Below are 24,345 nucleotides of genomic sequence, written 5' to 3' on the forward strand. Positions count from 1 at the left end.
CCATTTGCAGATGTTTTGAACACATGCTGAAGTTCTCAAGAGTAGAGCCTGACATTCTAGTTTATATATGTATGTATACATGTATGTGTGTATGCATTTATAAGAAGTCACATCATTGATAGACCCAGCTCCCAATGAAGAGGACATGGTTCAGTCATTGCTAGCCTAGGGTTCTGTCAGGACTCCAAGGGCTTCCACTGTCCAATTTGCTGAAATGGGCAGCAACCCCTCTGTCTGAGTTCTTCCATCTGGGATAATAATACTTATTTCTCTGTAAAGTGCTTGGAGACCTTTACGTGAAAAGTGCTATGTGAGCCCAAATTATTATCTTTTTTCCAGAGATCACTTTTAGATTCAAATTCAGAAGCTCCCTAAAATAGACCATAACAGAGGTATCATCTGGACACAGACTATTGAGTTTGTATTATCACGATCGGATAATACGTTCACACTTCACACCATCAGAGGTTTTCTTTTACATGTCCGAGCATATTGAACTGGGATTGGGGGAAAATGAGACGTCCTCAGCTAGACGTTCTTACCGGTTAACATTCAGAGATTTGCCTCCCTCTGTTTTCCTGATTTGTGTATTTGGAATCCTCTCCTGGGGTCAACAGGAACTCTGAGGTTGATTCAACTCTGGGGGCGTGAAGCGGGACGAGAAGAAGAAAGTATTCTCTTATTCCCAAATCCTCAGGCTAGTATGCCTTCAAGTGTCCAATTCAACCTTGTCTCTACCCCATAATTTCCAGGTCAGAAATGTTAAGACTTTACCTTTCCTGAATTTTCTTTCCAATTCATAAGCTCATTTATTCATTCTGCCAGAAAACATTTATTGAAAACCTACTATGCATACTGACCCAGATGCTAAAGAAATAATTAGCATGGTTCCTTTTAGCTAGAGCTAAAATCTAGGCATAAAGTCAGGAGCTAGCACTTGCCCTTGTCCTCTCTCTGCCCCCTGCCAACAAACACACACTATTCTCCCATAATGTCACCCTCCTCTTTGCCTCACAGGCTCAGTGACCTGCCATTCCTTCAGCTTTCCCAATTCTGAGGGCAGAAAGAGTTTGCCATGCAAATGCTGGGTCCTCAATGTTTGTTGGACATGACAAGCTCAATCCCACTAAGGAGTTAATATCTATTAAGGCCTAATGCATCATCTCCTTAAGTTTCCTAAGTGACTTAGTTTCTAAAACACACCACGTTATTCATTCCAAATGAAGTTCCTTATTCCCAAAAGGGTTTCGTTCACTCCTTCTTTTAAAAAATCCATTCGATTAACACACAAGGTCCCTGTTCTTGAAGTGCTTCGACTCTTAAAGGGGGGTAGACGCTAAAAAGGAAACAATGACATAAAGCATTTTAGGAAGAGAAAGAAATGAGGAAGAGAGTTTTTGAGTATGACTCGATTGGAAGTGACTTGGACAGAATGCCGCCTGCAGGGATGGCCTCTCTAAGGAGGCAGTATCTGAGCTGAGATCTGAAGGAGGAAGAGGAGTTGCCACACGAAACTCTGGGAGCAGAGCATTTGAGGTAGAGGGAAGAGCACCTTACAAAGGGCCCGAGGTAATAACTAACTCGACACGATCAAAGTATAGAAGGAAGGCCAGCGACATTGGAAATTGTTACAGCAAGGGGAAAGCATGGCATGGAACGAGGTTAGGGAGATCGGTAGGGATCAGACTTAGGCTGAGCCTGGGACGCTATGATAGGTTTGGATTTTACTCTAAGTACAATGGGAAGTCACTGGAGGGCATAAGTAAGGGGAATGACATGGTCTGGTTTATGTGCATAAAGGATCATTCTCAGATATGGGGCAGAGACTGTAATGATTGCGTGAGTGGAAGCAAAGAGAGCAGTTAGGAAGCTGTTACAGTACTATGGGTAGGAGGTGACAGTGGCTTAGACTGGGGTAGTGGCAGAGGAGATGAAAAATGGGTGGAATTCAAAATGTAATTTGAAGGTAGAACCAACAAGACTTGCTAGAAGATTGGGTGAAGTGAGTACAGAAAATAAAGTGATTGAGGATGACTCAAATTTTGGCTTGAGTAACTGGACAGATCGGGATGGGAAACTTAGCAAGTAACATAATGGAGCTGGAGGAAGTAGAAAATTCCAGTTTTGACATGCTAACATCTCAGACACCTGTTAGACCTTCAGATGGAAGTTTAAGTACCAGCTGCACAGGTAAGTCTGGACTTCAAACAAGAGGTCAGAGTTAAAGGTCTGAACCGGGGGGTCAACATATAGATGTTATGTAAAGCTATGGGGCTGGATAATGATGAAATGAGAAATCCGGTAGGGAAAATTATCTCGAACTACTGTCCAATAGACATATATGTCAGATACTATGTAGTTCTGAATTTCCCTACAGCCCCATTTAAAAAGTAGAAAGAAACACATGAAATGAATTATAATAACCCAATATATTCAGGGGCACCTGGGTGACTCAGTCACTTGGGCATACTTTTGATTTTGGCTCAGGTCATGACCTTGGGGTCATGGGATCGAGCCCCACATGGGGCTCTATGCTGGGCATGGAGCATGCTTGAGATTTTCTCTCTCTCTCTCTCTCATTCCCTGCCCCCCTCCCCCTGCTCTCTCTCTCTCTTAAAAAAAACCCAAATGTATGCAAAATATTATTTCAATAGATACAATAAATTTTAATGAGATAATTTATATACTTTTTTTCACATTAAGTCACATTAAGTTCAGAGTACATTTTATGTTTACAGCAAATCTTATTTCACACTAGCCACATGCGGGTGGTACAAGTCTAGAACTTAGCCCTGGAGTAACCCAACATTTAGAGATTGAATAGAGGAGGAAGAGTCAGGAAAGGAGACTGAGAGAATGGTGCCGTAGAAGCCAAGAGAAGAAAGTATTTTAAAGACAGGCTGGTCATCTGTGTCCAATGTTTATCAGAGGCTGAGGATGAGAAAGAGCAATAGAATTCACCAACATGGAGTTCACTTGTGACCTTGACTAAAGTTTTTTCAGTGGAGTGATGGCTTCCTGGAAGGAAGCCAGGATGGAGTCAATGAAAGGTAAGGAAGTGGTGACAGCCAGTAAAAACAACTTTTTCAAAAAGTTTTGCTGGGCAGACAAACAGAGAAATGAAGCACTAGTTGGAGGGGGATGTGGAGTCAAGAGAATGTTTTTACCAAAACAGGAGATGCTAGTGGATGCTTGTACGCTGATGGGAATGTTCCAGTAAGAAGGAAGAAATTGTGGGAGAAAGGGCATAAGTGAAGAGGGAGGTCCTTCAGAAGACAAAAGAAGATGACCATAAGAGTGCAGAGAGAGGGGCTACTCTTTGACAGGAAAAGCGATCTTTCTACTATAACCGGAATGAAGACGGGAATGTGGATACAGTGTCAGAGTAGAGAAACAGACTGGCGTATCGATTTGGGTAACAGAAATCTTCATTTGAACATAAGGCTCAAGCTGTAAGCAAAACAGAACAACAACAGCAAAAGATACATATTTGAGAAATGCAAGCCAGAAAGTAAAAAGGTAGTATGCGTGTGGAGAGGGAAAGATGGAAAACTGTATTCTTTTTCCCTCCCCTCTTTGAAAATGACAATTTGATGAATAGAAGAGAAGACTATACTTTTGCAGGGTCTGAAATGTTGGCGTCCACCCTGCAAGGTACCCCTGTCTCTGGATCCAGTTACCCAGGAAACCCATTTAGTAATCGCAAGGTTGCTTGATGATCCGTCCCAGGGCAGTGAACCATCTCGAGGTCATCTCACCATGCTGCGAAAAAGGCAGACGCGCTCTCTCTGACACCTGTAACAGGCTATGCCTGCCCGTCATATTCAGTCTCTCTCCCCTGAATGGGGTAGGAAACAGAGGGATAAAATCTCCTGATCCACTCTGTGAGACTGTCTACCTGAAGCCTATTTAAACTTACACCCATTTGGAAGTCCAGGCTTCCCCCATGCCTTGAAGAAATTTGAAAGACTACCAAGGGGGAAATAGATCAAGCAGGATCCCAACCAGGAAATAAGATTCTACTTGAAACAGTTTACTGAAAATAATTTACTAAAGGGACTATTTACAAGGATGTGGGCCGAGTTAAAAGAAACAACAGGTAGGTCGAGGCATCCAGGGACTGGCAAGAGTTTGTTAAAACCTTCCCTTCCCTAGACATGCAGGGGCGAGGTGAGGAAGGGGTCACGGGATCCCAGGGAGTGCTGGAACAATGTGGGGGGTGTTGTTGGCAGCGAGGACAAAAACCTGGCACCAAAGTAAGGGGTAAGGGGAGAAGAAATCCCCTATTTTTTTTCTTCCTCTTCTTCCTACCCCTATGCCAAGCTTCCGCCGAGCCCGCAGGAGGCCAGAGGTGACAGTCCACAGAGTTGGTGCTCAGGGTTCGGAGCAGGGCTGAATCTGGTGGGGGGTGGGGTGGTAGGTGGAAATGGTTGGGGGGGGCACGCAGAGTATAATTAGCACAGGAAGAGGAGCTATCCTTACACAAAACAATTAAACAACTAAATAGGACTATCAACTATGGACGATGTATGGAGCACTAAGTATGGGATAGAGTTGAGGGGAGAGGTGGAGGGAAAGCTAAATAAAACTGGAATTTACAATCAGGCTGTATTAACTCTGAGGTTTCAAGCCTCCGTTGATCTTTCTAACTAGAACAGAGATTTGGAAGGGTGGGGGGTTGATCATTTTGTGCTTTTTTTTAAATTACAGAAAGGGGTTTATTTCCTCTTGATTATGTAGAAGGCAAAAAATCCTAAAAATAAAAATACTTGTTTGCTTGCTTAGCAAAGAAATCCTGGGCAGATTTTCATATCCTACTATTCTTGGTTCTACTACCCCCACCTCCTTCCACCTGCACCACTGGAAAGAAGCCTAAACCTCTAGCAGACACCGGCTTACTGAGGCTTAAATTTAGACAAAGACTTGATGCAGACATTTGAGGTCACTAAGCTTCTGTCACCGTATGGACACAATCAAACAGAAAGCAATACAGCATTGCGATTAAGAAGGTAGGCTCTGCAGTCAGATGGCTTGGATTTAAATGCTTGCTCTGCTACTTACCTTGGTAGGTGACTCCTCTTTCCCTCTGTGCCATCTGTAAATGGGGACAACAATAGCACTTATTCCGTAGGGTCATCTTACGAGGATTACATAAGACACTTCATGTAAAGTACTTTGGATATTGTCTGGCATGTAGTGGATGCTTAAGAAGAGTCTTGTTATTAATAAAGCCAAGTTGCTGATTCCAAAGTCCTCTGTGGCCAACTCTAACTCTGTAATAACCTGGCCTTAGTTTCCTATCCACATCTTTAGATCCTTCTCTAGAAACCTATCTCTGTCGCTGTCTGTCTCTGTCTCTCTCTCACTCACACACACACACACACGCACACAGGGTAGATAGTGGAGGCATCATTTATACCAAAGGTATACGGATCCTTTGAATTCATTCATGTACTAATTTGTTTATTGAACATCTATTATGTTCCAGCTACTGGACTAGGTGCTGAGCATAAAGCTGAGAAAAAACCAAACTTAGCCTTTGCCCCTAAGAGCTTGGGATCCAATGAGAGAGACATTAATCAAATTACTACAAATAAAAACTATGATAGGGCAATATTCATGACTGAATTATGACATTACAGCTCAGTTTTTTCAGATTCTAAGAAAAAGGAGGTGAGCAGAATTTTATTAGCAACAAGTGAGATGCCAGGCTGTCCTGTCTGATATGGTAGCCACTCCCCCTATGTGGCTATTTAAAAAGTAACTGTAAGCAATTAAAACTAAATAAAATTATAAATTCTGTTCCTCATTTGTACTAGCCATATTTCAAGCGCTCAGTCACCATATATGACTAGAGATTACTATATTAAACAGTGAAAATTAAGATTTCCATCACTGTAGAAAGTTTTATTGGATATGCCCTGCTGGGGACCTCAAATGTGAAAGAAATTCACACGGTCTGGAAAGGGGATTTTGCAGGCAAAAGTAGGGAAAGTGCTATGCATTACAGAAACAGTGGCAGGGATAAAGTTTTCCAAGTCTGAACCATGATTGCTAGTAAACATAACTGTACAGGGTACGGTATAATGTTTACGGTATCACATGGACATCTTCCTTACCAATCACTTCCTCACCAAAACGGCATGCATACAGTGGAACTTTATATTGTTTCAGGTATTTTTAAGTTTGCAATTTTGTGATATACATCCAGGGGAAAACAGAATGCCCTTTAAAATGAATTATAATGCTTACAATTCAGGGTTTTGTTTTATTTTGTTTTTTGAAATGGAAAATTATCAGGGCCAAGTAGCTCTTCCCAGAAGCTACATTTTTTTGTATCTATCATTTAGCTCTCTTTCATATCTTCCTGACTCCACTGCTTCTTTCTCGTGAACATACAACTTTTTCACCTTTCCTTTTCACCATTCTCTCAGGAACACAAAGCTTTGAGTCTAATTTCACATTGACTGTGTTTCTATCCGTGGAGTCAGAAGCAAGAGCCCTTCGTTTCCCCTGTGTGCATTCTTTCAATGTTCCCCTTATTTTTTGTATATGACAAGTCATCCAAAAAATAATGTTACTAGTATGGGGGGGGGGAAATGAGACTTTAAAATTCTGCATTCAGGATAAATCTGCCATGTGCACAGAAAAATAAGACGAATCTTGGTGACAGGTGGCAGTTTTCTACCTGAAAAAAGAAATGCAAGTCACCAAAGGAGATATGAAGCTTTGCTTATTTTCTGGGTCTAAGAAAAATCACAGCTGTTGTTGCTATTGTTAAGAGCTCGTGGGGCACCTGGGTGGCTCAGTCTGTTAAGCCTCGGACTCTTCAGGAGAAGTGGGATCTAGCCCTGCACAAAACACTCGGGCAGGGCGTCTGCCTGGAGATTCTCTCCCTCTGCCCCACCCCCGACGGACACGCTCTTTTTCTCTCTCACTTTCTCTAAAATAAATAAACAAACAAACAATAAATATTTTTAAAACAAAGAATTATTATCAGTCAGTTTAATCAGCCAGACAAAATATGCATATGGCTTTCCAGCTATAGATTTTATGGATTAATTTTAAAATGCAGCCCCAAAAGCTGAAACGACCCCAATATCAAATGCCTTTCAAACAGCCAAGTGGTTCGACACATAAAAAGTCCTTCCCCCTTAAGACCGCCATGCTGTGAGGAAGCCACACAGGTGCAAAGGCCCACAGGCAGGAAGGGCGGGGCCCCTGGCCTACGGCCCCGCCTGCGCTTCCAGCCAGCAGCCAGCGCGCACAGCCACCAGGAGAGCGAGACCATTTGGGACACCGCACCGTTGTGGGCCCCTCAGCCAGCACCACGTGAAGCAGAACCACCTCGTCAATTCACAGAACGGTGAGAAATAAGTTTGAAGCCTATGTAGCTTACTTTCTTTCTGTACCTTATAGGTAATGGCAGGCATATGTTTAGCGTTGATGAACTCAGCTATGTTGTGGCAGAAGGAAGAAAACCGACAGGCCTTCCCCCCCTTCTTCCCACTACCAAGTATACCAACCTTTCCACAGCTGGACTCACACTCTCTGCCTTTCCTCTCTCACTCGGGAACAACTAACCGTTTCTGTTCTTGTTCCTGTCAAAAGCCAACGCTGCCAGTTGTGTTCCGGATCCCCTCCTTTCCAGCCTTCTCAAGGACTCACTCAATTATCTCTTTCTTCTGCTACATCATCTATTTTTCCCCATCTTTTGACTCAGTAGACAAACATGCCTTCATATCACCTATTAAAAAAAAAAACAACAACAAACTTCTTTGACTCCATATTCCTTTCACCCATTGTCCCCTTTTCTTGTTTCCGTTCATCAAAACTTCTTGAATCAGTTGTCTCCATTTTTCTTTTTTTAAATGATTTATTTGTTTATTTGAGAAAGAGAGAGAGAGAGAGCAGGGGGAGGGGCAGAGGGAGAGAGAGAGAGAATCTCAAGTGGACTCTTGCTGAGCCCAGAGCCTAATGTGGGGCTCAATCCCATGACCCCAAGATCATGACCGGAGCTGAAATCCAGAGTCAGATGCTTAACCAACTGAGCCACCCAGGTGCCCCAGTTGTCTCCACTTTTCATCTGCTATGCCCCCAACTCCCTCTGGGTTTCTTTCCAAACCATTTCACTTAAAGTCTCCTTTCTGGCTTTTCTTCCTCTGATCAAACTCAAATTGTTAGCATTCCCCAGGCATCAGTACAGAAAATGAATTAATTCTCTCAAGAAACACAAAGGAGGTGATGAGGAGGAGTGTTTCTAAAGGATAAACAGGATCTTATCAGGAGGACAAGGAGAAAAGTGTATCAGGCAAAGACAACCTCAAAGTGGCATTCCTAAAGGGGTGCAGGTCCCTGGATAAATCACGCTATGTGTCGTCCTCCCTCAAATTTTTTATGGATGCCATTGCCTTTGAAGAAATAGCAAAAGCCCTGGAGAAAAAGTATAAACAAAACATGAAACTTAAGTTAGGTTTGCAGAAGAGAAAAAGCAGCGCAGTTAGTCTTGGTGATGGGCTGTGTGAATGTGGTTGAGCTTCCATATACTAATACATACATGCACATTCTTGTCTGTCACCAGTTGGCCTATACTGAGATTATGATACAGTTAACTAAAAAATTACCTACACAAAACTTTTATAGAATGCCCTCTTGCATAAAGAAACGTGTAATAAATAAACTTTTAAATTTCAGTTTAAGCAAGATAGGGCTCAAATTTAAAACACATTAAAAACTATGTCCTCCACTTTCTGACTTTCTGTGTTCTCTCACCTGTGAAAGCGTATTAATGAACGTGCAATCTCTCTATTAAAGCTGTAATACGTACATATGTACAAATATTGTTTGGAGCCTAGGCAAAGGAAAAAAATAAAATTAAATCCTGCCACTCTCTCTGGTCCAGGTAGTAACATCTAAATCAACTAACAAGTATACCACTATTTATCTGGCACTGTTAGATACGCTAAAATATTCAAGGGTGTGTAAAAATAGTTACCATATGCAGCCAAGGAAAAATTGGAGAATTTTGCCCAGCAAGTATATGCACACTTATGAGATACTTGGTCACCGTTACTTTCATCAGTAGTTTTGACCTCGAGAAATTCACAATAGAAATAAAACAAGAAAGTGTAAATGAAGCCCTGGGCTATGCCATAAAAACTGTCCGTGTTCTGAGGATGAAAGCAATGTTGATGTGGGACTCATGACCTCCAGAGCACCAAGGTCCTTGTTACAACTTCGTGTTTCTTTTTAAAAATTTTTCCTCCTGGGGCGCCTGGGTGGCACAGCGGTTAAGCGTCTGCCTTCGGCTCAGGGCGTGATCCCGGCGTTATGGGATCGAGCCCCACATCAGGCTCTTCCGCTATGAGCCTGCTTCTTCCTCTCCCACTCCCCCTGCTTGTGTTCCCTCTCTCGCTGGCTGTCTCTATCTCTGTCAAATAAATAAATAAAATCCTTTAAAAAAATTTTTTTCCTCCTCTCTCAGAAAAAGAGAAAGTTCGTTAAGGAAAACTTGGAAAATAGAGAAAAAGAGAAAAGAAAAACAAAACTGATTGTTCGTATTTCAAAGAATTATCTTGGTTTTTTTTTTTTTTTTTTTAATATGAGCGCCATCTGATGGGGCACCTGGGTGGCTCAGTCAGTTAAGCATCTGACTCTTGATTTCAGCTCCGATCATGATCTCGGGGTCATGGGATTGAGCCCCTTGACAGGCTCAGTGCTTAGAGTGGAGTCAGCTTGGGATTCTTTCTCTCCCTCTCCCTCTGCCCCTCCCCTCATGCTCTCTCTCTCTCTTCCTTTCTCTCTCTCAAATAAATAAATAAATAAAGTCTTTTTTTTTTTAAATGAGAGCCATTTAAAAAAAAAAGTAAAATGAGACCCATTCTTCACACAATGCACAAGAATAAACTCTAAATGGATCAGAGCTTTAACTGTAAATAAATAAATAAATAAATACTATGTAAGTTCTAGAAGAAAATTTGGGTGAATTCCTCTTTAACTTCTGTATAGGGAAAGGCTTTATAACTACAGTTTTAAATCTAGAAGCAAGAAAAATAAAAGATCAATAAATTTGACCACATAAACATAAAAATGTTTTTTTTAGATTTTACTTATTTATTTTAGAGAGAGAGGGGCAGGGAGAGCACAGAAGGAGAGTGAGAGAGAGAAGCAGATTCCTGCTGAGCAGAGAGCCCAATGCGGGGCTCGATCCCAGGACACTGAGATCATGACCTGAGCTGAAGGCAGATGCTTAACTGACTGAGCCACCCAGGTACTCCCATAAAAATGTTTTATATGACAAAACACTATAAACAAAGTCAAAAGACAAATGACACAATTGGATACAATGTTCACAATATATATCACAGATAAAGGGCTAATATTTTAAATTTACTTCTTAAAAACCTCCTAAAAATGGAGAAAAAAGATAACCAAAAATACTATAGGAAAATAGGCATGAGGCAGGAACAGAAAATTCACAAAGAAACACACAAAGGTGGCTTTTAAACATATAAAATGTGTTCAACTTCATAGATAACAAGAGATAAGTAAATTACTTAAGCATATTGAGATATTTCTCATTATATTGGCAAAAAAATTAAAAGTTTGACAAGGCACTCTGTTGGTAAGGATATAGGAAAACAGGTGTTCTCATAGATTTCTGGGGGGAAATATGGCAAAACCACATACAAATTTCCCCCTTAACATAGCAATCCCACTTGTAGAAATTCATCCTGAAGTACAACTCCAATAATATAAAAATATCCATGAACAAGAACATAAAAATGCACATGAACATTGTAGCATTATTTGTAATTTCAAAATATTGGAAATGACCTAAATATCTAAGTGAAGGAGGTTATTTCAAAATGATAGTACATCCATATATTGGAGTACTATGCAGCTATGAAGAAGAATGAGGATGATCTCCGTGAACTGATCTGGAATGATTTCCAGGACATATTAAGAGCAAAAAGCAACATGCAGGGGCATCCGGGTGGCTCAGTTGGGTAAGCATCCGGCTCTTGATTTCTACTCAGGTCATGATCACAGGGTTGTGAAATCAAGCCCTGCATGGGGCTCTGTGATGGGCATGGAGCCTGCTTGTCCCTCTCCCTCTGCTCCTCTCCCCTGATCTCCCCCCCGCCTCAAATAAACAAACAGACCAAATATTTCCCAAAAAGGCAATGTGCAAAGGAGCATATATAATATGTTACCTTTTGTATAAGGAAAAAGGAACAATAAGAAAATACCCATTACAATTACAAAAAGAAACACAGGAGGGATAAACTAAAAATCAGTGAAGTGTGTTTCCTACAAGGAGTAAGGGTGGGGGAGTTAATGGAAGGGACACAGAAGGGAGTCACTCTTCTCTGAGTGTAACTTTTTGTATAGTTCTGACTTCTGAAAGCATGTTAATATCTTACATATTTAAAAATCAAATCAATAAGAAGGGAAGACAAAACTAAAATCAAAGCCAAATGAAACAAATGAACGTAGTTTATTTCAAATGACTACTATGACCCCACTGAATGGAGAAAAAATTAAACAGAATGGACTAATCCAAGGAATTTATGAACACAATATAGCCTCAGTTTCGAAGAGGGTAGAGAGAGAAAAGTGCAAACAAATCCTGAAGTCTTTTTAGGAGGGCTGTTCATTGTCCTGGTATGGGCAAAGCAGTCTGAAACTATTTTAGATGTAGTCTAGGATTGAGCAAATGAGTAAATGTGTTGCTATTTTCAGGAGCCAAGTTTCTCACTGTAGAAGCAGCATGGAAGTATGGAATGGGGGAAGGCAAGAAAGAATCCTGTGGAGATGGGTTGGAATTAAGGCAATTGGTGTGAACTCATGATTTCTAAAATATGAACATGCTTGTGTATATATGTGTGTATGTATGTGCCCATGTATATGTGTATGTATATTTACATGCCTGTATCTCCCAGGTCTGGCTGTTCAAAGTTCCAAGAAGCAACACAACCCAATAGCAATGAGCACGCCTACTGCCCAGATCTTGGTTTCCAATACCACTCCCCACTCCAGAGAACCTGGACTCCTTCAAAAAATGGCTGAATCCAGGGCTGGGGCAAGGTAGGTACAATTGGAACCCAGAACATCTTATTATGCCAGAAAATAAATGCAAAAAGATGATGGGACTGCATTGCAAGGACTTGGGGGTTAATTTGAAGAGGCTCCCCCTGGCCAAATCTGGGACAATTTAAGCACCAAACTAAGTAAAAATAGTAATGAATTAGAAATTATTTAGAGGGGCGCCTGGGTGGCACAGTGGTTAGGCGTCTGCCTTCGGCTCAGGGCGTGATCCTAGCGTTATGGGATCGAGCCCCACATCAGGCTCCTCTGCTATGAGCCTGCTTCTTCCTCTCCCACTCCCCCTGCTTGTGTTCCCCCTCTCGCTGGCTGTCTCTATCTCTGTCGAATAAGTAAATAAAATCTTTAAAAAAAAAAAAAAAGAAACTATTTAGGAATAACAATCTAGGAGCCTACATCACTAATAGATAAATGAGGGAGAAGGGAGGACTCTTACTTAGAACAGAATGCTGGGAGCCCAGAGCCATCTCTTCCATTAAACACAGTGTCTAAAGCCCATGATACTTATTTTTTTAAGTTGGCTCCATGCCCATCGTGGAATTTAAACTCAAAGCCCAGAGATCAAGATTCACATGCTCCACGGACTGAACCAGCCAGGCACCCTAAAGCCTGGGATACTTTTAAAGGCCCACGGAAGTGTTTTAATTTTTATTTCTTTTAGAAGGAATCAGAAGATTGGGGTGCCGGGTGGTTCAGTTGGTTAGGCGTCCAACTCTTGGTATCAGATCAGGTCCTGATCTCAGAGTTGTGATTTCAAGTCCCACATTGGGGTCCTCACTGGGTGTGGACCCTACTTAAAACAAAAAATCAAAAGAAAAATAAATGTAGTAGCAATAAATCCAGCCTGGATCATAATCATCTTTATATAAACACAGTCATAAAATATCATTTAACCAAATTTTTATGGAGAAATGGGCGCATGAGGCAAAGAGCATAGTGCTCATGAAAAATCATAAAGAAGCCCTGTGGGGGCTAACTGGTGTATGTGGAGAGGGTGCAAATTGGAAAATCATCATTTTGCAATCTTCATGGTAAAGACTGGCTGAAGCAGGAGCCATCAAAGATGCTAAATCAAGGGGCACCTGGTGGCTCAGTCAGTTGAGCCTCCAATTCCTGATTTGGGCTCAGGTCATGATCTCAGGGTCTTGGATCAAGCTCCACGCTGGGCTCCACGCTCAGCAGGGTGTCTGCTTGGGGATTTCTCTCCCTCTCCCTCTGCCCCTCCCCCCACTCGTGCGCCTGCACACATTCTCTCTCTCTCTTTGGAGTGAATGGATAAAACCTTTTTAAAAAGATGCTAAACCTAGAGGAAATTTTTGGTGAAGAATGAAGAATAGGATATTTGCAAAACCTTAAACCATCTCATGCCCCGTTCCCCAACTTCTTGGTAGTTGAAAGGAAGAAAAAGAAAAGATAATCATACAGTGGGGAAATCAAGCACTGCCTTGACTGGGTGATCAAAATGAATATCCCCTACGAGGGACAGATGAACGCCATGCACCTCCAGACGTAATACTGGGAGGTTGGAACAGCATCTGCACGGTATTCCTGCTAGAAGTGTATAAACTCAATGTAATCATAATTTCCTTAATAATCAACATAAACAAAAAGGGTTCTATTTTCTAAAAAGGTGGGGGTGCAGGGGAATTATAATGTCAATGTCAAAAAAACCCACAAAGACAGACTGGGAAACCTTCCAGATTTAGGAGACATGACAACTAAATGCTCTCCCTGACCCTAAAATTGAACTTGTACTGGAAGGGGAAAAACCTACAAGGAATGTTACCAGATCAACTAAAAAGTTTGGAATATGGGCAGTAAATTGGATAAAAATATTATACCCATGCTAATTTATGAAGTAAACAACTGTATAGCAAAGCCCTGTTCTTCAGAAATCCATAATGAAGTATTTAAGGGCAAAAAACGATAATGTATATAACTTACTTCAAATGATTGAGTGAAAAACATTGTATGGGGTGTGTGTGTGTGTGTGTGTGTGTGTGTGTGTGGTGAGGGAGAGAATAAATGATAAAGCAAATAGGATTAAATGATAACAATAAGTGGACCTTTGTGAAGGGTATACAGATGAGATCAGGCACGTTCAGGGTGGTATGGCCGTAGACTGTGAAGGGTATTCAAGTGTTCCTTGTACTACACGTATTTTTGCTACTTCCCGTAAGTTTGAAGTTATTTCCAAGTAAGTTTTTAAAACTTAAAAAATTTAAAAAAAAAACATGCTAGAGTGTCACATATTGATTATAACTAATATGGTATGAATAACATTGGCTGGATTTTTCATATCATAGTTTCTTGTGTTATTACATAATCTCTGAATATCACTTAAAATGTCTGTGAATGGGACCCCTGGGTGGTTCAGTCTGTTAAGCATCTACCCTTGGCTCAGGTTATGATCCCAGGGTCCTGGGATCTAGTCCCACATTGGGCTCCTTGCACAGTGGGGAGTCTGCTTCTCCCTCTGCTCCTCCCCCCTGCTTGTGCACACGCGCTCTCTCTCTGACAAATAAGTAAAATATATTTTTTTAAATGTCTATAAATTTTTTATCAAATTGCACTCAGAGTTTGAAGGCCATTTCCTTATTGTTAAATATTTAGATTATTTAAAAATTTTCCTGATTTAAACCATGTTTACAGTACTTAAGCGTAAGAGTTGCAGAATCTTATTATGTATTTTGAAATCTCAACTCTGTTATTTACTATCTATGTAGGCTTGAGTCAATTACTTATTTTTCTGTGCCCCAATTTCTTCAAATAAGCATAACAGTATTCACAGGGTTATTGTATTAAATGAGATGTGCATGTAAAGAACTTACAACTGTGCCTAGCACATAGTAAGCATGCAACAAATACAGGCTATTTGTATAATTTTTGTGCACTAAGCTTTTTATGTTCGGGGGGAATCAAACCTTTTGCAATATTAACAGTTTAATGTAAAGACAATGCTAATATTTGGAATATGGGAAAGAATTCATCATGTAGACATAAGGGGGTGATATTCTGAACAATGACACCAATGGTTTCCCGTTCCTTGCTTTCTTTAATTTAAAGAAAGCTCACAGGAGTTCATCTGAGAAGACATCTCCTGCTATCCTAAAGTATACCACAAGGTGGCAGCATAACCAATTAATTGGCAATATTAATGTAAATAGGTGATTTTCAAACTCAAATTTACAAAATCCCGAAATAGAAAGAGGGCTCTTTGAAAAGAAGTGTGGTCACAGCAGACACATTACATCTATGGCTGGTGAATCAGCTGAGGTACATTCGTCCGAATACCTCATTAGGTTGGCCAGACATCCCTGAACTTACTCATCGTTGTTCCAACTTCATTTCCATCCAGCTTAGAAACCTTTTCCTCCTTCAGACCTCCCCACCTCAGTAAACAGCAGGACAGCACTACCATCCACCTAACTGCTGACGACAGAAACTAAAAGTCATCCTATTGTGGCAGAGAGCTTCGTGTTGTGATCTCTAGTTTTGTTATATTACGGTAAAAAAAAAAAGTCGTCTGTATGATATCAACTCTTTTGTTATTTCTTGAGACAGGCTTTGCAGTAAAAATTTTTTAAGTGCTCTATGTGTACTTAAGAAGAACGTGTACTCTCTTTTAGGTGAAGGATTCTGGCTATCTCCGTTAAATCAAGCTTGTTAATTGTGTTGTTTGTATCTTCTATATTCTTAGTAATATTTTGTCCGTTTTTTCTGTTTCTATACAAAATGTAGTTAAAAAAATAATCTCCCAATGCAGTTAAAGATTTGTTGATTTCTTGCAATGCTGTCAATGACATTTTTGCTTTATATCTATTGAAAAGATATTGTAAGTTACATACAGATTCAGAATTGCTGTAGCCCCTTGCTGTATTATTCCTTTATTGTTTTATTATTCCTTTTATTTTTTAAAATCTTTACTCTTGGGGCTCCTGGGTGGCTCAGTCGTTAAGTGCCTGCCTTCCGCTCAGGTCATGATCCCAGGGTCCTAGGATCAAGCCCCGCATCAGAGTCCCTGCTCAGTGGGGAGTCTCCTTCTCCCTCTGCCTCTCCCCCTGCTTGTGCTCTCTCTCTGTCAAATAAATAAATGAAATATTTTAAAAATAAAATAAAGTCTTTACTTTTAATAATACTTTTCACCTTAAAGGCTATTTTGTCTGGCATTAATGTTACCATACTAACATCTTTTGGGGTAATATATTCCCATTCATTGGCTTATGTTCTAGCTGTGTCTATGGTAAACAGTATATAGCTACATTTTTGTACTATTATCTAGTATGAGCACTTCTGACTTTTAAGTGACAAGTTTCATCTATTTATATATTGAAATTACTGAGACATTTGGACTTATTACGACAATTCTGATGCTTTTTTTTTAATTTACTGTGCTATTTCTCTGAGTCTTTTTTCCCCCTCCTTGCATTCCTTCTAACGGGTTGATGTGGTTTCTCTTTATTCTTTTTCTTTACCCTCATTGTTTTAGAGTCTTCATATTATGTTTTTATCCTTTTGGTAATTATCCTTATATTTTAAACACGCATATTAAGAAGTCTAAAGTTAATTCATCTATTCTCTTCCTTGAATAATCAAGAGCCTTAGATGGGGCACCTGGGTGACTCAGTCAGTTAAGCATCTGCCCTCTGGCTCACGCTGTGATCTCAAGGTCCTGGGATCTAGCCCTGCATGGAGCTCTGTGATCTCGCTTTCAAATAAGTAAATAAAATCTTTAAAAAAAATAAAAAGCCTTAGAAATCTTTATCTCCAATCATCCTCCCTCTCATCTTGTTAATTTCTGTTATCTAGTATTTTAGTTTCAACATCTTCTCAAGTTAGGCTTTAGTATCACTGTTAATCTTGTTTACAATCAATGCTTATTTAGAGATGCTGTCGTGTTTAACGATTTTCTTGTTTAGCATTACTTTCTGGATTATGTTATTCCCTTGATTAAAATCCTTCGGTAGCTTCACAGTAGAAAGACTAGTAACCAAGTCCTCTGCCATAGCCTAAGATACTCAGCATGATCTGGTCCCTGCGTGCTTCTCAGGTCTCCCCCATGCCACTCTTCCCCATTGCTCCCTGCCTTCCAGCTACCATCATCCTCTTTCAGCCCTGGGAACAGGCTATAACTGAACACCAATTTCTTTCCCGCCTCAAACCCTAGGCACTTTATTTTCCTTCAATTCAGCATGGTGTTCTTTCTGTTCTTCCTATTGTTGGCTCTCTGTCCTTCTTCTTAGCCAAAATGTAATGATCTTAAATGATATTCTCAAAGAAGTTTCCCTTTGCCACCTAGAAAGATTAGGTCCTTCCCATCTCATAATTCTATAGAAGCACTCTGTTCCTCCATGTACTAATCACAAGTCATAATTACATATTTGAATATGTGTTTCCTTGTTCGGTGCCTGCCTCTCTTGCCCAGATTGGGCTCTATAGGAACAACACTGGAAGTGAAAAGCCAATGAAAATAAGAAACATTTTAGAAGAAGGAATTACACATTTTTTAAAAAAGATTTTTATTTATTCGACAGAGATAGAGACAGCCAGGGAGAGAGGGAACACAAGCAGGGGGAGTGGGAGAGGAAGAAGCAGGCTCATAGCGGAAGAGCCTGATGTGGGGCTCGATCCTGTAACGCCGGGATCACGCCCTGAGCTGAAGGCAGACGCTTAACCGCTGTGCCACCCAGGCGCCCCAGGAATTACACATTTTTATATCAATTTAGGTAAGAGAGCATATAGAAGGAAAACTTAAATCCAATTCTAAGGTTCTTCTTTGAAAGTCTATAAGAATAGAGATGCTACTTTCAGAAAGAGTAATTGGGAAAAGAACTCCATTTGAAAGAAATTGAGGAAGGGGGAAAATTACTTCTGCTTAGAAATATAAGGGCTAAACTAACAGTAGGACATCCATGTGAAGACGTCACAAGGACAATCAGCATTATGCTGGTGGGACGTAAGTTAGAGGTCAGGACCGGGGATGCAGTTGGAGGGAAAACTTACACTTTTGTCAGCCTTTATCAATTTCTCATCGAACCATTCAAACTTTCTGCTTTGCCCTCATTCATTCAACAAATAGTCTTCCTGGCTCTGTGCTGAATGCAAGATTACAGTAGTTAAGTAAGAAGGATGCCTCATGAAGCTTACAGCATAAAGGGGGAGAAAGACAATTCAATATGCGGTTGCAATAGAGTCTGACCCACCCTGCCCAAGGGATTAGGTAAGAGTGCTATTAGGAGCACATAGCAAGAAAAATTAACCTAGTCTGTGGAGTCAGGGAAAGCTTTCTAGGGGGAAGTCATGCTTTCCTGAAACCCCAAGGAGAATAAGGAGTTATTCAGGAAGTTAAGGTAAAGAGAGACGCCTTGGTAGAGGAAACATGTATGCAAAACCTTAAAGCAAGTAAAAACCTATATGCTCAAGTGTTCCTACTTTTGTCAAGGAAATAATCTTTACCTGGCCCTTTAAAAGATTTTTTAAGTTGATTGAGGTATAATTTAAAAATAGCAAAATCACTCTTTTAATGTGTATAGCTCTATGAATTTTGACAAACTTATACAGGCATGTAATCATTACAACAATCAAGACATACAGTATTTCTACCACCTTACAAAGTTCCCTTGTACCTCCTTCTACCCCTCCTAGCCTCAGACCCCTGGCAACTGCTGATTGGATTTCGTCTCTATAGTTTTTCCTTCTCCAAATACCACATAAATGGAATCATATAGTATGTAGCCTTTTCAATCTGGATCCTTTCACAGAACATAATGCTTTTCGGAGTGATTTATGTTGTATGTATCACTAGTTTGTTTCTTTTTATTGACGAACAGTATTCCATTGTATAGGTGTACCATGCTTTGTTTCCAGTTTTTGGAAAATGTGGACAAAGCTGCTATAAATATTGCCATCAGGGTTTTTGTGTGGGTACAAGTCTTTGTTTCTCTTGGGTAAACACCTAGGAGTGGGATTGTTAGATCATAAAGTGAATGCAAGTTTAACTTTATAGGAAATTGGCAAACTGTTCCCCAGATTGGCTGTGTCACATTGCATTCCCACCAGCGATGGGTAAGAGTTCCCGCTGTTTGGCATCCTCACCAGCACTTGGCATTATCAGTTGTTTTAATTCCTGTTGTATTAGTTTAAGCCATTCTTCTAGGTGTGCAGGGATATCTCATTGTTACTTTAATCCGCGCTTTCCTACTGACTACAAATGTCAAGCATCTTTTCATGTACTTATTTACCATCTGTCTTCTTTTGTGAAGTGTCTGTCCAAATGTTTTGCTATTTTTCTTTTGATTGTTTGTTTTCTTATTATTGAGTTTAGAGAATCTTTTACATATTCAGGTTACCAATCCTTTATCAGTTATGTGTTTGTTTTTAAGATTTATTTATTTATTTTAGAGAGCGCACTCGCGGAGGGGAGGGGGACAAGGAGAAGGAGAAAGAGTCTTAAGCGGACTCTGCGCTGAGCACAGAGCATGACACAGGGGCTCAATCTCCCAACTCCGAGATCACGACCTGAGCCCAAGTGAAGAGTCGGTTGCTTAACCCACTGTACCAGCCAGGTGCCCCTCAGATATGTGCTTTTTAAGTGGTTCTTCCCAGTGGGTGGCTTGTCTTTTCCTTTTCTCAGACTGTCTTTCAAAGATCAGGATTTGTTTTTATCTTGCAAAACCCGATTTATTAATTTTTTTCTTTTTCTACCCAGCCTTTTAATCCTGTTCCTTCCCACCCCTTTCAAACGTGGCCTTCTTTCATTGCATTCAATCATGCAGACGTCTCCCACTTTTTTGCAAAAATCTTCACTTGCACTTCCTGCCGTTCACCCATTGTTCCCTTCTGTTTTCTCTGTTTCTCTGACAGATATTTGGAATGGATATTCTCTGGAAGCCTCCATTTCCTTACTACTTCATCATCTTTAGATCTCTGAAATTTTGCATCCTTTCATACCACACTACCAAAACTAACCTCTGGATGTCACCAAAAAACCTCTTACATGTCAATTTCAAGAAGTTTCTAGACCCTAATTCTCTACTTCCTTTTGGGATAATCCTTCCTTCCAAAAATTACTTTTCAACGTCTTACTTTCAACATTCCCAGAAAACTGATTGAAGGCTGTATAGTATTCCCTTAGGGATTAATTCAGTCCTTATTTAATGTCATGTAAACAAGAGTTTATTTACTGAATAAAATCAACTTTTTTTGTTATTCCAAATTCACACTGAAGTAATAAATATGAAATAGGTGTTAAATTGTTCACAGGTAACTAATTCCTTTCCATGAGCTGAATATCCCCATTTGTTTTTTCAATGACTTCATTGCCTTTTTAAAAAATCTATATTTCCAGTGATGTAAATTTCAGCACAACCTACAGTAGTGTTTTTATTATGCATTTGAATTATTAGAGTCCAAATGAGTGAAGTTCTACCCTAGCTTTTTCATTTTAATGTATATGTGTATCTACCTGATATCAAGGATAAAGAAGAAATACAATCTAGGGGCTCTCTGCTAGGACAGGAAGAAAAGTTGTTATTAGAATCACAATGTTGTTCTCTATTATTTATTGGGTGGAGAAACTGAAATACAGTAAAATAGATTTCCCCCTCTAAAGTCAAATCATGAAGAGGGCACAGCAAGGAAATTTCAGTTTTGATTTTTGCCTTGCTGGAACCATAAATAGCAGCTAGTTTTGTTCTTCTCAGTTATCCCCCTAATCATCAACCCTAACCTTTCTTTTGTCTTCTCTTTCCTTTTTTTCCTCTAATTAGCATAATGACCAGAGAATGTGGCTAAATTAAATCACCCCGTTTCTCTCAACTCTAGGTCAAAGTAATTATTTTTGTTAACCCATCTAGCTCTTCTGCTAGCTTCCTTTCACCTACTGGAAAGTCTGCTTTCTGAGGAACAGCTCCTACTTCTTTCTTCTTGGACGGAGCAAAACAGAGCAATGACTAAAATTTTCCTGAAATTCCTTAGTGTCACAAAGCCAGTCTGGGCAAATCAGTGCCCTGAAGTCTTCTGTTTCTATCTTGAGAATATCAATGCATTCTGAGCACATTGGGAAACAGCATCACATGAGAGAAAGAGCTTTGGAGTTAGGAAAACCCCAATTCAAAAAAATTCTGATCACCGCTTACTAGCTTTTTGACCAGAAACTCAATAAATCCTCTGAGCATGTTTCCTCATCTGTGAAAGAGAAAATAACATCTATTTGAACATGAAGCATGAGGAATCAGAAACTTAGAAAGTACCTAATACACTTCCATCCCTTTCTTTCCCCTGCCCACAATAATTCTTTTTCTTTTTTTAAGATTTCTTTATCTTTTATCTTTTCTTTCTCTGAAAAGCAGAGGGAGAGTCAGAGAATCTCAAGCAAACTCTTTGCTGAGCACAGAGCCAGATGAGGGGCTCAATCTCTAACTCCAAGACCATGACCCAAGCTGAAATCAAGAGTGGGACACTCAACCCAGGCATCACCCCCCCCCGCAGTAATTCTTTTAATCAAGAATGACTCTTTGGGGTGCCTGGATGGCTCAGTCAGTTGAGCGTTCAGTTCTTTTTTTATTTTTTAAGATTTTTATTTATTTATTTGACAGAAAGAGAGAGCACAAGCAGGGGAACCAGGGAGAAGCAGGCTCCCCACTGAGCAGGAAGCCCAATGTAGGACTCGATCCCAGGACCCTGGGATCATGACCTGATCTGAAGGCAGATGCTTAACCAACTGAGCCACCCAGGCGTCTCTGAGCATCCAATTCTTGATTTTGGTTCAGATCATGATCTCGGGGTCATGAGATCAAGCTCCACATCAGGCTCTATGTTCAGCACAGAGTCTGCTCAAGATTCTCTCTCTCCCTCTGCCCCTCCTCCCGCTCACTCTCTCTATAAATAAATAAAATCTTTTTAAAAACCACACAGCAACTACAACTCTGTGAAGAAAGTTCAAGGCACTTTGTATCTTTTTTTTTAAAAGATTTTATTTATTTATTCGACAGAGATAGAGACAGCCAGTGAGAGAGGGAACACAAGCAGGGGGAATGGGAGAGGAAGAAGCAGGCTCATAGCGGAGGAGCCTGATGTGGGACTCGATCCCATAATGCTGGGATCACGCCCTGAGCCGAAGGCAGACGCCCAACCCGCTGTGCCACCCAGGCGCTCCGACTTTATATCTTTTTTTATCCTGAAATATTGTATATATACTATGTGAAGTAAATTAACTTTATTTTGAAACTCTTTTTTGTCACAGACTACACACGATCTTTGACTGTTATACTTCTAGGAATCTGTCCTAGAATATACTCGTGTGTGTGTGTGTGTGTGTGTGTGTGTGTGTGTGTGTATGCTCATTGCAGCTTATTTGTACTAAGACTAGAAACAATTGGTTCAATATTATTGCATACTCATATGATGAAATGTTATCAATTCATTAAATAAGAAACAATTGGGGTGCCTGGGTGTCTCAGTCAGTTAAGCATCTGACTCTTGGTTTCAGCTCAGGTCATGATCTCATGGGTTGTGAGATTAAGCCCCCCATCTGGTTCTGTACTCAGCAGGGAGTCTGCTTAAAGACCCTCTCCCTCCGTCCCTCTCCACCCACTCTCTCTCTTTCTCACTCTCTCTCTTTCTCACTCTCTCTCAAATAAATAAATCTTTAAAAATAAATAAATAATAATTAAATAGCTGCTGCATTCCTAGAACCTTATTAAATTATAAAGGAGAATAAAAAGTAGCATAAAGCATGTCTTATCCTGGAGGAGCATATGACCTGCTTGGGAAAGATCAAAGATGCACATGTCTCTGGCTTTAAATTTTGTGTCTTCTGTGTGACTCAACTCTTTGATTTGTGTTCCTGAAAAATAATCTTCCAGGGGTGTCTGGTAGAGCATGCAACTCTTAACCTCAGGGTTGTGAGTTCAAGCCCCATGTTGGATGTGGAGCCTGCTTTTTTTTTTTAAGATTTTATTTATTTATTCGACAGAGATAGAGACAGCCAGCGAGAGAGGGAACACAAGCAGAAGGAGTGGGAGAGGAAGAAGCAGGCTCATAGCACAGGAGCCTGATGTGGGGCTCGATCCCATAATGCCGGGATCACGCCCTGAGCCGAAGGCAGACGCTTAACCACTGTGCCACCCAGGCACCCCTGGAGCCTACTTTTTAAAAAATAAATAAGAAATAAGAAAAAGAATCTTCCGGACTGGGGGTTGGCAAACTCTACTTTGTGGAGCATAATCCAAACTCCTTGCCTATTTTTGTAAATAAAATTTTATTGGAACCCAGCCATGGCCATTCATTTACCAATTGTCTATGGCTACTTTCCTGATACAGAGTTGAGTAGTTGCAACAGAGACCACTTGGCCCAAAGCCAAAAATATGTACTAACTGTCCCTTTACAGAAAAGGTTTATCACCTCCTGTCTCAGGACTTAAAAACAAAACAAAAAATCTTAAAAATGGTTTGGAATTAAGCTTGATGGTTTTAAAATACGTCCATAAATTTTTTGATACACTTTTCCTTAAAAGGTGAAGCTTAATTCTCCTCTCTGAGTGTGGACCAAAACTTGGTGACTTCCTTCTGAAAAATAGAGTGTGGCATAAATAATGGTGTGTGACTCCTGAGATTAGATCATAAAAGATGTTACAGCCTCCTCTTCGCTCTTGTTCAGATCACTTGGTGAGAGGAAGCCAGTTGCTATGTTGTGAGGGCACTCAAGTAGTTCCGTGGAGAGGTCCATGGGTCAAGGAACTGAAACTTCCCACCAACACCTAGCAAGGAAATAATGCCTTCTACTAACAGCCACGTGAGGGAACCATCTTGGAAGTGGATCCCTCAGTTCTGGTCAAGCCTTCAAATAACTGGACCCCTAGCCAAGGCTTGACTACAACCTCATGAGAGAACTTGAGTCAGAATAACCCAGTTAAGCCACTCCTGAATTCTTTTTTTTAATAAAGATTTTATTTATTTATTTGCAAGGTAGAGGGACAGAGATAGCGAGAGAGCAAGCGTGGGGAGGAGAGGCAGAAGCAGGCTCCCCGCTGAGCAGGGAGCCCGAAGCAGGGCTCAATTCCAGGACCCTGGGATCATGACCTGAGCCGATGGCAGATGCTTAACCAACCTCTGAGCCACCCAGGCGTCCCAACCACTCCTGAATTCTTGACCCACAAAAACTGTGAAACAGTAAATATGTTGTTTTAAGCTACTAAATTTGAGGGTAATTTGTGATTCATCAATAGATAACTAATA

General features: G+C 40.5%; 1 long non-coding RNA gene across 2 annotated transcripts in view; it reads right to left on the reverse strand.

Moving 5' to 3' along the window:
- LOC105236006 overlaps positions 1 to 24,345 on the reverse strand; it is a 53,922-nt gene that overhangs the window by 1,540 nt on the left and 28,037 nt on the right. Inside the window, exons 2-4 of one of the 2 annotated variants that reach the window (XR_854432.3) lie at positions 7,585 to 7,747; positions 5,062 to 5,095; positions 543 to 639 (exon numbers count right to left, since the gene is read on the reverse strand). This is a non-coding gene — a long non-coding RNA (uncharacterized LOC105236006). Of the gene's footprint in view, positions 1 to 542; positions 640 to 5,061; positions 5,096 to 7,526; positions 7,748 to 24,345 lie in introns of both variants that reach the window. The other variant, XR_004624034.1, reaches the window with a different exon arrangement.

Source organism: Ailuropoda melanoleuca, chromosome 3, assembly GCF_002007445.2.
Source record: "Ailuropoda melanoleuca isolate Jingjing chromosome 3, ASM200744v2, whole genome shotgun sequence".
Classification (NCBI taxonomy): domain Eukaryota; kingdom Metazoa; phylum Chordata; class Mammalia; order Carnivora; family Ursidae; genus Ailuropoda; species Ailuropoda melanoleuca.